At 47.8% G+C, this 15,509-nt stretch overlaps 1 long non-coding RNA gene across 1 annotated transcript in view; it reads left to right on the top strand.

Annotated features, from left to right (window-relative positions):
- The first annotated feature begins 5,771 nt into the window (after positions 1-5,771).
- The window catches only part of LOC112545276 (uncharacterized), a 97,586-nt gene continuing 87,848 nt past the window's right edge, over positions 5,772-15,509 (top strand). The window contains exon 1 of the long non-coding RNA XR_016350481.1: positions 5,772-5,891. This is a non-coding gene — a long non-coding RNA (uncharacterized LOC112545276). The remainder of the gene's footprint in view (positions 5,892-15,509) is intronic.

Genomic DNA, 15,509 nt, shown 5'->3' with positions numbered 1-15,509 from the left:
GTAGCTTCATTACAATGAATATTGAGAGTGTGCAAAAAATACATGGCCAAGATTTTAAAAAGCGTGAGTGTAAAGTTAGGCTTCTGGGCCTGCATTTCTAAGTGGCTTGCGGGGTTTTGTAAGCCAAGGTCAGATTCTTTGTAAATGAGAGTAATTTTCAGCCCTGCGCTTTTGAAAGTCAGGCCGGGCAACCAAAATTACTGAATGCTTTTGAAAATCCTCTGCTGGCTTTAACTTCTGATTTAGGTACTTAACTAAGGACTTGTCCACAGGGCCCGACAGTTCCCATAATGGTCCTGTGAACTTTGGCAGGCACCAGCTTGCTGTTCTGTAATTCTCCCACGTGGGTACTGTAGGCATGAACTAAAATGTATCTAATGTTAACTAAGACCTGATCTACACTGTAGAGATAGTTCAGTCTTTAGAAGCTTACATCTATTTTGTAAGGCCAGGTCTACACTAATGGGGAAGATCGAATCAAGATACGTAACTCCAGCTACGTTAATTACATAGTTGGGGTTGACGTACCTTAATTCAAGTTTTCTCGCTGTCCTCACAGCGGGAAGCTAATGGTAGCAAATGCTCCCATCGGTTTCCCTTACTCCTCACAGGAGCAGGATTACTGGTGCTGTCGGGCTTGCCCTCTGAGTTTGATTTAGTGAGTCATAACTAGACTCGCTAAATCAAACTCTGGAAGATCGATCGTGGTAGCGTCGATCTTCTGTTTAGAGAAGACATGGCCTAAGCGTCTACACTGAAATGCAGCTCCTGTTGCTGTAGCTTGTCCACTTCATTGCCTTAATCACTCCACCACTGTGAGAGGCGTAGCACATAACTGATGTAGTCAGGATGACTCAGTGTTGGCATTGTGTTGCGTACATCAACTGTTGCTGCCTTTCAGAAGCCACCCCACAATGTCCCACACAAGCATTAAATCAGTGAAAGCACTGCTCCTGTGGATGTGCACCACCAACACAAAGAGCATGGTGCGGACACGCAAAAGCAATTTCATTACGGTGGAGGCCGTACGTCAGCTTAACAGAGGTTGACGTAATTTTGTAGCGTAGAGTTGCTCTTAGTCCTTTTTAAAGAGGGTGATGTAAGTGTGAACTAGAACATATTCAAGCTAGTGTGAACACTTCTGTAGGCCAAAGTGTGAGGCCACATAGAACCAAAGCATTCTTCAAAAATGCTGCGCCTTTGACTTCAGTGTTAATGCGGAGCATGCTGCATGGACCTGCTGCTTTGATTTATTTAGCACATCCAGGTCTGCCAATGGGGGGGAAATGGAGCAGTTGCCCCGAAACCCAGCAATTCAAAGGGGCCCATGTCTCCTGGCTACGGTTAGTGCAGTAGTGGTGGCAGCTGAGGCCCTGGGTCCTTTAACTAGCCGCTGGAGTGATCCGTGCTCCGTACAGCTGTGAGGACTGGGGCGTCATGCTGTGCTCCGGCGGGCGTGGAGGGTTGGCTGCTCCAGCCCCGCCCCTTCCTTCCGAGGCCCACCCCTTCCAGGAGCATGGAGCCACCCCACCCACACCTTGCCCAGGGGCCCGCGGAGGCTGGCGGCTGCCCTGAGCACAACTCGCTTCCAATAGTCCAGAGGAAAGAAAGGCCAAATTTTCTTAGGTCACCCTCAAGATCCTGGGCTTTTTCTTTCCCAATGTTTGATGCAAGCAGTTTGCTCACGAGTTTGAGTACCGAATACAAAGGGTATCTCTTCCTAAAACCTTGTTAAACCTAATTACATCTTACAAAGGATTTGTTTAGGGGGGGAAAAATGAGAAACCACGCCAACGAGGAGGCTACTGCTTATTATATCAGTGTCTTTTTATGGGTTTGGACTCTGTTCAGAAAGTGTGCGCTTGCAAGATAATTGGTGTCAGCACGCAGAATCCATCAAACTATAATTAGCACACTGCAATTATTCTAATTGCCTCACTCGGGCGTCTGCGTTTTCAATTGTAGAGCATTTTGCCACTAGAAAATTTAATTGTAATCCATATTTTATATTGTTTGGGATAAAGTGCCATTATTACCACTTTAGCAAAGACATGCCTCCATTTTTAGGTGGTTTTTATTCTTTCCTGGGCAATTGTGCCCTACTGAGGAATTTAATTGCAATTCTTTGTATAGCTGAGTTGCACTTTCTTGATTTCACAATAGTGACGAGGGGCCTAGCTTAGATCATGATCCCATTTTGCTAGGTACTGCACAAGCATGTAGTATGAGGGGAGCCCTGTCCAGCTTCAAATCTAAACAGGTAAGACAAAGTGCGTTTGCAGAGTTGCAGATGTGTTGGTCCCAGGATAGTGGTGAGACAGGGTGGGTGATGTAATATTGGTCATTGGCAGGGCTCGCCATTGGGCTCGAAATAACTTTGCTGTGTAGACATACCCAAAGAGACAAGCTTTCGGGCTACACAGGGCTCTTGTCACGGCGAAGTGAGGAGAGAATGGAAGTGTTACCCCCATGCACAGAAGGAGACCTGGGTCACAGAGGTCAAGTTGTTCACACACGGAATTGAACCAGGTGCCACCACAATCTTATCTCCAAAAAGAAGCTCTCTTGCCTCTTTTTCTCCCACCTGCTGCTGGCTCTGGCAGCATCTACTGTGTATCTTGAATTAAGTCACAAGTTCTAAAAACAGACCAACAAGATCACATTTAAATTGTTCAGTGCATTTATAAAGGCAGATATCTGTGTTAGGGAGCACATGTGCATTGGGAAAGGAGTTGTGTTGATTCACCTAGAAAGGTCCATCCCTGGACAATTAGCATCAAGGAACCTGGTCAAGGTCATAGTCCTTAAAAGTTGCTAGACCGCATGGTGAGTGACACGGGGCTTTCACAGCAAAGCACCCACATGACAGAATCATTGCCCTGAAGAGCTTATAAGCTATCCCAGGCAAATGTGATACTTGGGGCAACTCTTCAAGCACAGGAGGGTGTGGAGTTGCAGTTTGACACCTAAAACTTAGGTCGAGCTAGCCACAGGGATGTGAAAAATTCAGCTGTATTCAGCATCTACTGCAGAGGCAGGCAATCATTTTTGATTTGGGGGGGGCTACTCCAAGATTTTGTTAAGTGGTTAGGGCCTCGCTCAAGGAGGTGCAGAGTCTGGGATGGAGGTTGGCTGTACAAGGGAGCTTGGGGTGGGAGACTGGGGTGCAGGAGGGGGTGTGGAGTCTGAGCGGGAGTTTGCGTGAAGGAGGGGATTGTGACCTGGGGCAGGGGAGAGGAGGGTGCAGAGGGTTTGGGTGGTGACCTGGGGTAGGAGATTGGCGTGCAGGGTCCAGGAGGTGGTATGAGTGCAGGGTAGAATTCTCGTGAGTTTGACACCCTCCCTGTTTGCCGGCAGGATGCAACTTTCCTTTCCCACAGGAGCAAGCGGATAGAAGGGGGAGGGGGTCCGGGCATGGTGGCAGCGGGGCTCAAGCCAGGCTTGGGGAGGAGCAAAAGAAGGTTTACCGCAGAGCACCAGCGAATCGCTTTCCCTGCTTCATCCAGGTATCTGTATGCGGTATCAGTCTTCTCCGAATTATTCGTGCAGGGAGTGGATGGTGGCGGAACGTGGCTAGAAGCCTGGAGCTTATGCTGCAAGGATGCCAGACCACTTACTACTGGCTTGGCACGGAAAGGAGGACGAAGAAAGGCCACCGCCCCAGAAACCTTGTGAGAAGGATGGAAGGGTTCCTCTATGGGAGCTGTATGGAGATGTACAGGGAGGAGTCCTGCTCCCTTTCCAGACACATCGACAAGCTCTTCCAGGGACCTCCCCCCCCCGCTGTGTAGGCACAGTGACCGCCACAGATCACGCCCAATTGCCTTAATCAGCTTGTAGCGTGATAAAAAATGTGAGCTCCCCTGAAGACCCATTGGTGAGACATCCTGGGAGGAGGGGATTGTCTCCAAAGCAAGCAGGGAGTTGATTAAAGGAGGCTCAGGGGGGCCGGAATAGGTGGGTTCTTGAAGCCTAGGATCTGGGAAGAGACAAGACTGCAGGAAGGGAAGAGGAAGTTGGGTTGCACGGGTACACTAGAGAAGAAGCGAGAGCAGGCAAAGCAGGAAGCAGGCCAGGGAAGGAGCAGTGAGGGCTGAGAGGGGAGACCCAAGAGCTGTGGGTCCCTGGGCTGCAGCCCAGAGGAGAGGCTGGCCATGCGTTCCCCTACTGGCCACTGGAGAAGTGGCACCCTTAGGGCAGTGCAGGAGAAGACTGCCTGAGACTCTTTCCATAAAAGGACTTTGGGAAACTAGAAACACAGATGTTTGAGGATGCTCCAGTTCCTGGAGCAAGGTGGACCTGCAGGGTGGGAGGATGACAAGAGAGGCACCAACTGAGGAGGGTGTACTAACTGGCAGAGTGAATCCCCAGGCTGGCCAGCAGGAGGCGCCACTGTGGTGAGTGGAACCCAGCAGACAGCTACCTACTGTCCCTTTGGGAGGCGGATTACCTGTGCCAATGGGAGAACCCCTCCCATCGGGGTAGGTCATGGTTACACATGTGGCACAGCTGTGGGGCTGAAGCATTTTAAGTGGAGACAACCCTGAAGTCCAACCACAGACACAAATCCAGCAGAGCTGAGTCGCAGCTCCTAGAGAGCGGTTCATTTCTCCAATGGCACCAGCCAAAACTTCAAGGGTTCAAAATCTGAAGGAGACTTGGCCCGTCCCCAGATTTCCAAACATATGGAATAGGTGTGAAGAGCTGGCCAGTTCCAGAGAGCTGGCAGGTATAAATTGCTTGCTCAGCTCTAAGCTTTCAAATCAGTCCCGTGTTAAAATTTTGGCTACAAAAGCAAAACTATAGCCATGAGTCTTAGGGACAGATGAGTCCCATTAACATCAGTTCCTAGGTATTATGCTATGAAGGCATCTATTACACAGTGTAATAACTATAATTATATTGTGTAACTTCAATTGCTTTCACCTCTGGGCTGAGATGGGAGCCTGGAGCTCTTTACCCAAAAGGAATATGCTCGGCAAAATCATGAAGGGTGAGCGAAGAAGTTGGAATCCAGCCATAGGTAAAGCATGAGCTAGCTGCCCCCATAGGAGAAACACTATATAATGGATATAAAAGCCAATCTGCTCAGATGGGTCTATGTTGGCTTCAGAAGAGATGGTTCCAAACGAGAATATTTCTTGGTTCCAGGCAGCTCTTTTTCAGACAGATGACTCTCTCTAGTTATACTAGAAGATTTACCTGTGGTTTACTCAGGTCCTTCATTCAGTTAATTTTTGTTGTTTGGAAAAAAAAATGAAAGGGGACAAGCTTCACTTGAATCGTTGCTGTGGGGTGGGGCTGGGGATGAAGGGTTCAGAGAGCAGGCTGTCCCAGGGCGTGGGGGAGGACAACCCCAGCCGCATCTCACCGCAGCAGCTTGGGGCAAGGTGAGAAGTGCTTTTCCATGGCTGTTGCAGATCCAGTGGGCACAGCCGGGGGAGGGGTGCGTGTGCCCTGGCTGGGGCAGGTCCGGGTTCATCTGGCCCTGGGCTCTGCAGCGAGGTTGAGGAATGCAGCAAACTGTGCACTTTCCCCTCACTCCCTGATGAAAGGGAACAACCAGCAATGTTCCCATATGAATTGCAGGGTGGGAGCGTCAGCCCTGTGACAGGGTGTATCAGCCCTGCACTCTGAAGGCTGAGCCTAATGAGGCCCACCTGGCTGAAGAAGCCCTGCCCCCATGACTCTGCTGGGCATGCTCAGACTGCAGCCCAGGTATAAAAGCTCAGTCTGGGTGGACTGCTGGAGAGGAAGGACCTCAGAGGGGGGAGCTTGACCAACACTGGCCAGCTGAGCAGAGGGAAGACAGCAGAGACTTGAGTGCCAGTTTGGATGTCTTCCTGGCAGTCTATGAGGGAGAAGCAGCCCCCAGGGAAGTAGTGGACCTGGTGAGCACATGGGATGCTATCCTGCTGGGTCAGGTAGGAAGTGGCCCAAGGAGGGGGACAGGAGCTGCCTCTCCTGCCCTGGGATCTTTGGCATGTTTCAGATGGATTCCCTGCCAAGGGAGTGGTGAGTTCTCCTGCCACTCACAAGGCCTTGGACTGGGTCCTGATGGAGTAGGGTGGGCCCAGGTCCCCCTACCAGGGGTGCAGCCCCTAGTCATGACTTGTTGTCACAGGTCTGTGGACCCTGCCTTAAAAGGCCAGCTATTTACTTTGTATAGGGACTCAAGCTTGTGGGCTGGAAGGCCTGGGTTTAAAGGGCCAGCTAGTGATTCTATATTACTAACTCTGGTTGACCTCTGGGTTAGAGGTCAGGCTACAGTCTAGAAGGAGCATGTGGGGTGGTCTGTAGACCTGGAATGAGGAGCATGTGGGGTGGTCTGTAGACCTGGAATGGGGGAATGAACAGGTGCACTGCCACATGCCCCCTCACTCCCATTCCCTAAAGGGTACTTGGGTGGTGGGAGGCTCAGGGCTGGGGCAGTCCCTGATAGTGAGGCATGACCCTAACCAGCCCCTTTCATCTGCCTGGTGATTCTGTCTCCTTTCTGTAGGGTTTTCTGAGACGCAGTCCCATTCCAGGCACAGCCCACTGTCTGGGCCCAACCAAACCCTGACTTTGCTTTCAGTTGTGATAAGAGGAAGCTTCACCCCCAAGTTGGTGGTCCCAATTCTTACCGTTTAGGAGGCGTTCTTGAACACAGACAGATGGACAGAAATTCTCTCTAATACAGAGTAGATTTAAGTGCAGTGACATTTTCAGCTTGTTGGAAACATTCAGCATGGATTTATTTTGCTACAAACTCCAGGGTTTAAAAAAAAAAAACCAAGCAGGGAAATTCTTATTGGCAAAGTCACCTTGTACCACCAATGAACAAAACAAGCCAGTCGGGATGCCACTGTAAAATCTTTAAACCTGAGGCCTTGTGGCCGAGCAGTGCTATTTCTGGTACTTCAGCAGTGGCTACAAAATCCAGTTCAACCTCCCCTTTTGGGAGGGAGGCCTGGTAGCCTACTCCTGGCTAGAGGGCCCAATCCTGCAAAGCACTGGGCATGCTCAGCACCCCCTAACTTCAGCGGGAGCTGGGCATGCTTGTACCACGCACTGCTCAGGATTGGGGCCCTGTCAGCTTGGTACTGAATGAGTAAAAGGCTAAATGAGACTCTAACAGGGTGGCGATCAATCCGCACAGACTCAAACCAGTGTGTGTATTGAATGCTGGAGCCTGAGCTCTCTTGGTAATAGTTAGTAAGTGCCTTTCTGATTTTCAAGACAATGCCATTTTAATTGAGTAGAAAGATACAGTGTATGAGCAACTCACATGCTTCTGGAGAGAGCGGCTCGTGTGGAGCAGACAAGGGGAAGGACTATTTTTCAGTGACTAGAACCCCCCAGGCTTTGGAATGAGCTGGTGGACAACTTTTCTCTTACAGCTCAACACTTGCAAGCACCAGCCATGTTTATGTAACTGCCACTGGGTGGATTTGAACCTGGGAACTCTGAAGCTGAGTATAGAGCCCCAACCCTCTGAACTAAAAGCCAGCTGGCTACCAGCCTATGCAGTAGAGGTCTCGGTCTTAACTGTTGCTGTGGTCTAGGTGCCACTGCAAGGTAACTACACTAGGGCTATGTCTACACTCACGGCTTCTTGCGCGAGTAATAAGCAAATGAGGCTAAGCGTGGAATATTGCCGAGCCTCATTTGCATAACTAATGAGCTGCCATTTTTGTGGAAGAGGCTCTTGCGCAAGACGGAGCTGTCTACACTGCCCCTTCTTGCGCAAGGAAAGCCCTCTTGCGCAATGCCGTTCTTCTCAAGTAATAGGTGTAATGGCGTTGCGCAAGAGGGCTTTCCTTGCGCAAGAAGGGGCAATGTAGACAGCTCCGTCTGGTGCAAAAGCCTCTTCTGCAAAAATGGCAGCTCATTAGTTATGCAAATGAGGCTCGGCGATATTCAATGCTTAGCCTCATTTTCATATTACTTGCGTAAGAAGCCGCGAGTGTAGACATAGCCTAGGTGTGTGGGTTAAACTTGCTCTCCATGGGTGGTTGGTGAAGGCAGGATGGGGGAAGCAAGCCTTTAGCCCTGCCCCTTCTGCTGAGGCTCCTCCCTCTTCCTGCTCTCCATGGGGAGGTAGGGCAGCATGCTGCACCCATGCCCCCCAACCATGGGGAGGGGAGTGGGCAGATGCAAGCTCACCCCAGCCTCCCCTCCCACACAGCACCAGAGGAGGGTGCATGGCTCCAGCCTCCCAGGCCCAAGAGCACAGGGGCTTACCTCAAGCAGCTCCCGATGCAGTGGGGGTGCTAAGGCAGCTTCCTACCTCTCCTGGCACTGCAGACTCTGCTGTGCCCCAGAAGTAGCCAGCAGCAGGTTCCCAGCCAATGGGAGTGCGGAGCTAGTGCTCAGGGCAGGGGCAGTGCATGGAGCCCTCTAGGAGGTGATCCTGTTGCTGGCCACTTCTGGGGCACAGCGCAGGCTGCGGCGCCAGGACAGGCAGGAAGCTGCCTTAACACCCCCACTGCTCACCTGATCCCCCTGCAGCAACGAGACCCAGCGCCCGACATTCCATCCCCCGGTCCTGGGTCACAACCCGTTGTTGGAAAACCACTGCCCTGACTCAGATCCATAGCATGCAGCTGAGACAACACAGGGTTACAACTTCGCATGGGAATAAGCAGGAGCAGATGCAGGGTTAACAGACCCGGATCCTGCTTTTTGTGCCAGCATCATGAGTCATTAGATGGTAATTACAAGGGTGAAATGGAGATGATGAACATTCGATAGTCTTTGGACTAGAACCCAGATGACCTAGTCTCAGCCCTGCCGCAGCCTGTTGGTGTGACCCTAAGTCGGGGTGAGGAACCTTTTTTGAGCTGGGGGGCCACTGACCTGCAGAAAAATCAGCTGGGGGCCCCCCACAAATGAGAAGCAGGGGGACTGGACACTAGTACAGGCTCCCCAATGCTGGAGGGGGGGGAACCCTGAACTTCAGGGAAGCCAGGGGCTACATCCAGCCCCCGGGCCTTAGGTTTCCTATCCCTGCTCTAGTTGGTCAGAAAGGTCACAGGTTCAGGCCACAGGTGGGTCAGAAGGGTACACGACATCTCCCTGACGCAGGAGTAGCCATACCTGTGCTAGCTTTGATCTGACTAGCTTGGCTAACACTAGTACAGAAGCAAAATGCAGGACAATGTAGCACTTTAAAGACTAACAAGATGGTTTATTAGATGATGAGCTTTCGTGGGCCAGACCCACTTCCTCAGATCAAATAGTGGAAGAAAGTAGTCACAACCATATATACCAAAGGATACAATTAAAAAAATGAACAAATATGAAAAGGACAAATCAGTACAGAAGCTGCTCTTTTGTTTTTATTGCCCACCAAGCTCATGGCGGCTGAGAGCCTCCCGAACTTACATAGGCTGAGACAGCTGTTTTAAAGATTTGGGGTTAGGTGACCAATAGCCTTCAAGTGATCATCCATAATTGAACAGAAGATAGCCCAATGTGATAACATCCAGTACTGCGGTGGAAAAATCCATTCATCACTGCGAGCTTTGATGGCTGCTGAATCTGCACCTGTGTGGCTGCAGAGCCTTGGGAAATAGCGTTTTAAGCCATCTGAGCAGCCCTGACAGAATGCCTATAACTTTTTCCCATTACATCATTGCAGGATCCTAGAAAAAGGCTGGCTGTGCTGTTCAGGGAAGTGTATTTTAGGAAACAATCCCACTTTGATGAATGATCCAGGCGTTGATTTAGGCAATGCAGAAGCAGTTAGATTGAATCATTCCATCTGCATTGTTCATAAGGAGACCACTCTGTGCAGGCCTTTTAAAAAAATACTTGTTGTTTGCATTTGTTTTTCCCAAATGCTTCACTTCCTGTTCACAGCATTGCATGGCAGTCGTCTGTAGCAAGTGTCCTAATGCAAGTGGCGCTCTCCATGTTCCAGAAGTATAAGGAATCAATCCACAACCTGGCAGAAAAAAACGTTTCCCTAGGTAGAATTTTTAAGTGCTGCTTTTAGAAATTTTACGCAATGAAATATGTATAGAGTATAAGATGCTCTTATGTGTAACTAATAATAACATTTTAGGTGGAAAAACTAACATTGCCCGGTCGTTTTTTTCCCCCCATATTTGAAAGTGTCTTTTGTTGTGTGAGGAAAATGTTGATTTCATTCCACAGTCCTTTGACACCCACAGATTTCACTGGCTTCACATGGAAATCCACTTGTTACATGGCCTTGTTACATTTTGAATTTCAGTATCTCTTTAAAATCCTTATTCTTAAATGTTTGCAGCATGGCTGTAGCAGTGTTGTCTAATATCCTGGGACCAATGTCAGTGAAGTAATATGTCTGATTGGATTAGCTTTTGTTGGTGAGAGACACTTACCCAGAGCTTTTCTTCATGTTTGGGGAAAGGTACTCAGTCTCACTGCCAAAGGTAAGGTGGATTGCTTAACAATGAAGAAACAGGTGCTACAGGACTACTTGTTTCTTTAAAGTTAGACTCACACAATTCCCCCTTTGAGACTGCTTAATGAGTCCCACCTTGTGTTTAACTGACACTGAGTATCTTTCCCAGAGCTGAAGAAGAACTCTGTAAGCTGGAAAGCTTCTCTTTCACCAATGGTGGTAGGTTCAACAAAAAATTATCTATTTTAATCGCAACTAACTTGTGTGATTATTTAATTACACTTTAAAATATTAATCGCTTGAGTTGCACTGGTCAATAGAACAATTGACTTCATTAAATATTTTGGGATGGTCTTGTACACTTTCAAATATATTGATTTCAATTACAACACAGACTATTTTATTCGTATTACAGTGATTGCACCATTGTGTCTAACCCAGTCTGGCTGTTCTTCCCTTCTTAGAAAGGGGGATGGTAGCATGTCAGCTAATGGAGATAAGAGCATCATGTGAAATTTGTTATGGCATCTGGAGGTGCCCGGAGACTGTTCACATTATTTTCTGGGCTATTTGGTATGACCTTGTGGTAAAGGCACTGAATGGGACTCTGGAGAACCTGGGGTCACGTTCCTGGCTACCACAACTTTCTGTTTCAGAGGGGTAGCCGAGTTAGTATATGCAACAGGAAAAACTTAAACAACAAATAGTGTGGTACCACTTTAAGACTAACAACCTGATCCCATCTACATGTTTTGTTGGTCTTTAAAGTGCTATCAGACCATTTGTTACAACTTTCTGTGTGATCCTGCGCAAGGTAATTCATGTTTTCTTTGCCTCAGGTCCCCATCTGCGACATGGGGGATCCCAGCATTCACAGGGATGCTTTGAAAATAAATACACTAATGGTGAGAGGCTGAGATCCAAAGAGCTAGATAAGTTCCTGGAGGATGGGACCATCAATGACTATAAGCCATGAGGACAGGAATGGATCACTTGATTACCTGGTCTGTTCATTCCCTCTGGGGCACCTGGTGTGAGGCACCTGGTGTTGGCCACTGGCAGAAGACAGGACACCAGGCTAGATGGACCTTTGGTCTGGCAGTCCTTATGTAGAGGACTGGTGTGTATGGTAGCATATAAGCAGATCGTCTCTTGGAAGAACAGTTGTGTTAACATAGAAGGTCTGTGGATAGCTACATGGTGGCTTGAATTTGCTTTTGTGCTCAGTGTTCTGTGACAAATTATTGCATATGTGTATTTCCCAGGGCGCCACATGGAGGCATAGAATTTAGGCCAGAAGGGTCCATCGGCTCATCTGGTCTGATGTGCCCATCACAGCCAAACATTATCCTCATGAAGAGGAGGCCACTCAAACAGCAGCAACAGATGCCAATGCGGCCTTTGTACTTCTCTGCTTGCAGCGATTCTAGAGCATGATGTCGTTCCACATGGCCAGGCTTCAAAACCATCCTGTAACTTGAAACGAGGCTAGTCATTTTTTAAAGCCTGCTCCCAAACAGACCAGGAGAGGGTTGAATAATTGCACATTCCAGAATGTTTCTCTGTGCGCCGAGAAGCCACTGGTAACTTGGACCGTATTTGCAGATCAGGACTGAGACAGTGGCCAGTCACCATGAGAGGAAACTTAGTTCCACTCGCTATTAGGGGAAAAACACTGGCAGTAGCAATAAATTTCTTCTGCTTGGTTACTTTTGAGATGCCCTAGCAAAACAGAGTTGTAAATACTTCTGGGGTGATTAAGCACTAAGTGGGAGGAGAACTCTCTGACATGTATTGTCTCCACACATTAAGCTCTTGATTTGGATTCTGGTGACATGAGGGATGCAGGGTGGGGTGAAGGAGGTTTGCTCAATTCTTCTTTCTGGGGTAGATGAAATGGGCAAGTCACATGGGACCTGGGCATGGGATCTTCCAAATGAAGCTTCCAAAACTCTAGGGTCAGATCATCAGCTGATATAAAATAATCTTAATGTTGCTCTAGTAGCTGTGATGTCAAAGCTACAGCGGATGAAGCCGGTGGTGCTGGGGATGGAACACAGCTGAGAATGTGACCCCGGGGCACTGTCTGTTCTGTAAGAACATCTAAGATTCCAGGGCCTTTGCCCTGAAGTGTCGGACAAACGTTTCCTTTTCTTAATCAGCTGTATTGAGCAGAAATTGTCTGCCAGGCTGTCACTTCCCTAGCAAAGACCAGTCAATCACTGATCTTTCCCAGTCCACTGAGGTTCATTTTCTAGAAACATCAAAGGGTTCAGTCGTAGGTGCCTTGTGGTAGCATTTGCGAGGTGCACCCCCCCACACCTGTCCATGCCAAAACTTTAATGGCTAAATGGGATGCCCCTTTAAGGGTATGTCTACACTACAGAGTTTTTGGTGAAAAAACCGCTTTTTCCGAAAACTTAACTTCCACACTGCAATTGCGTTCTTCTGAAAGAACAAAGGGGTTTTCCTGACCCTTGTAGAATGAGGAAGAAGCCTTTTCCCGAAAGAGCTCTTTTGCAAAAAGACGTGTGTGTGGATGGGGAAGAGGGAGTTCTCTCACAAGAAGAGGACAAAGCACGGTGGCCACTCTGTCCATAGTAATCACAGCTGAAATGTAAAGTAGCATCCATTCATTCTTTCCAAAAAGCAGATCGCTCTTTTGATGCGCTTTGGCAGTGTGAACACACTTTTTTGGAAGAAGCCTGCACTCTAGACTCAGCCTGAGTAGCCCTTCCTGCATCCCCTCCACCCACAGGCACCAGTCACTCCTGTGTTCGGCTATTTTTATAGGTGGATTGTCTATGTTAAAGCGGACAGCAGAAAAGTAGCTTTCAGTGATTAGCAGGAGAAAATGAGGGAGCTGGTTGCATGTGCACCAGAAAGCCTGATCCCTGCAGCCAAGTATTCCTTCCTTTGCGGGCAGGTGAGGACAAGCAGCTGGGAGTATGACAACAGCATTTGGACAGCTTCCTTTTTTTTTTTCTTCCATTTTCTTAAACTGAGCTGTTGCCTTCCAGGTGTTTCATGCATTTGTGCTGTTGGAACACTTGCAAAACACAAGCTTGCCTGGAATTGGCAGGCAAGTTTGGGAGCCAGCAGGAAGGGACGCTGAAGAACAGTTCTGTACGTGTGCCTGGATGCCCCATTGGCTCACATACCAGAAATGTTCTCTCCTGCCTTGTGGAGGGTTGTTTTTTTCCTGCCAGTGGGGAGAACATCTCCCCTCCCCCTCCCTCCACACCCGCTTGTAAGGAGTGGTCTTATGAATGCATGAAGGAACAAATTGAAGACCTTGTTCTTAGATCAAACATTCCATGAGTTTGTTTTGCCTCACCTAGCCCCTCTTATACAAACATAGCTGGGGTGTTTGATTCTGCCTTGGAACACACATTTCTTTTCTCTTTTTCCTTCCTTTCTCATTCTCTTACCTTTCTCCCTTTGACCCCAAGTGTAAATTTTCCAGTGACATTATTTTCCCCCACTTGTGGTGGTAAGTCTCATGATGCAAACTAGCAATCAGGATTGCGGTTCGGTATCCATAGCTCCTTGCAGGTGGCTGGGCACTTTGGGAAGCTCGCAGCTTCGTGAAAGGAGTTTTCCTAAGCCCTGATGGTCTATTCTCAACTTGTCTACGCTGCTGGCTTAGGGGCATGAAAACATTCCCTCTCTCTCCCCCAGCACAGTAAGTTAGTGCTGTAAAGTGCCAGTGTAAACAGGCTCCCAGTGCTGTTTGCTACTCCCCTTGTGGAGGTAGTTTACCTAGAGTGCCGGGCGAGGTTGTCCCCTCCCTGGTGCTGATGCTGTGACCACATGGCTGCAGCTGTGCTTTAAACTTACAAGAGTAGAGCAAGCTTTAGATGCCATTCGTAAGCTATTTTTAGAGGTGCACGGGAAACAGTTTTCTCATCCCACAAAAGTCTTCAAAAAATATTTCCTGCCACAAACTCAATCTCAAAAGTTGTGAACCCTCCATAATAAAAATGGTCTAGGCCACCAAAAACAAATTGTTTTGATAATGTGGAAGAAAACATTGTCTTCACTCTGAGTTTAAGCAACAAGTAGCTAGAGGCAGTTTTATTACGAGCTGCAGCAAGGGAAAAACTGGTTCGGACGGGGGGAGTCTCTTCCCTTCACTGAGGCAGATCTTCGAATACAAGCAATTATGAAGCAGTTTATATACTGTCTATTAAATATAATAACAATTAGTCTTTCTTATTACAAACACTAATGGCTAACAGTTATTTAGTTCCACCTAGATGCTCCTTATCTTAAGGTCTTTACTAGAGTCAGCATTCTATCTTTATCTGCGTATGGAGGCGAGAGGCGAAGGCAGCATCTAATTACAGATCTCGCGTTGTCAGGCCACAGACTTAGCCTGACTCTTGCTCTCTTGTTAACAAGACTAAGATGGCTGCACACAAATTCCTTTATTCTTTTTTCTTGCCTCCACAATAATTTTGAATTGATTCACCTTGATTTTGACCATTTTGTATTCATTACTTTTAATATACTCTTAAGGTCTTTTTTTAAAAAGGTCTGAATTGTCCCCAAAAGGACAATGGGACATTTACCACAACTTTAAAATGTTTTTCCACTTTTTCCCAGAAGGAGATTTGCCAAAACCCATCGTTGTGGCTTCAGCAAATCGGTTTCCTCCCCTTAAAAAAAATAAAATAAAAATTGGGCTCTAGAATGGGCTCAAAACTGTGAGCCTTTTGTGTTTTAACTCATTCAACTTCAGCAGGTAGAATCCAAGATCAGGAGGCAGGGGGGAAAAAAAGCATGCAGGTGCTTATTAAATTGAGATTTTTTTTTTTGTTTGTTTAACTGCTAGAACAGGAGATTTGGGTCTAGAGATCTAAAAACATGTCCATCTGTATGGCAGACCTGCCCCCAGGCAAGGTGCTGCTGGTATTGCAATCTTCCATGCCATTGCAATACATTATTAATATTTATACAGCACCAGTCAGCTTCATGGTTCAATAAATAGTAGTGTTTTCTTTTCAGTGCTGTTTGGTTTTTTTGTAAGCCATTTCAGTGTGCTCTTATACATTCACACTGAGCTTGTTCCAGGAAGTGAATAACTAATTTTGGGTTTCTAAGGAAGGACTCTTGGAGAAGGCCTTAGTAA

Source organism: Pelodiscus sinensis, chromosome 11, assembly GCF_052426305.1.
Source record: "Pelodiscus sinensis isolate ZL-2025 chromosome 11, ASM5242630v1, whole genome shotgun sequence".
Classification (NCBI taxonomy): domain Eukaryota; kingdom Metazoa; phylum Chordata; order Testudines; family Trionychidae; genus Pelodiscus; species Pelodiscus sinensis.
The sequence above is the reverse complement of the archived record's forward strand: the minus strand, read 5'-3'. Positions and strand labels throughout refer to the sequence as shown.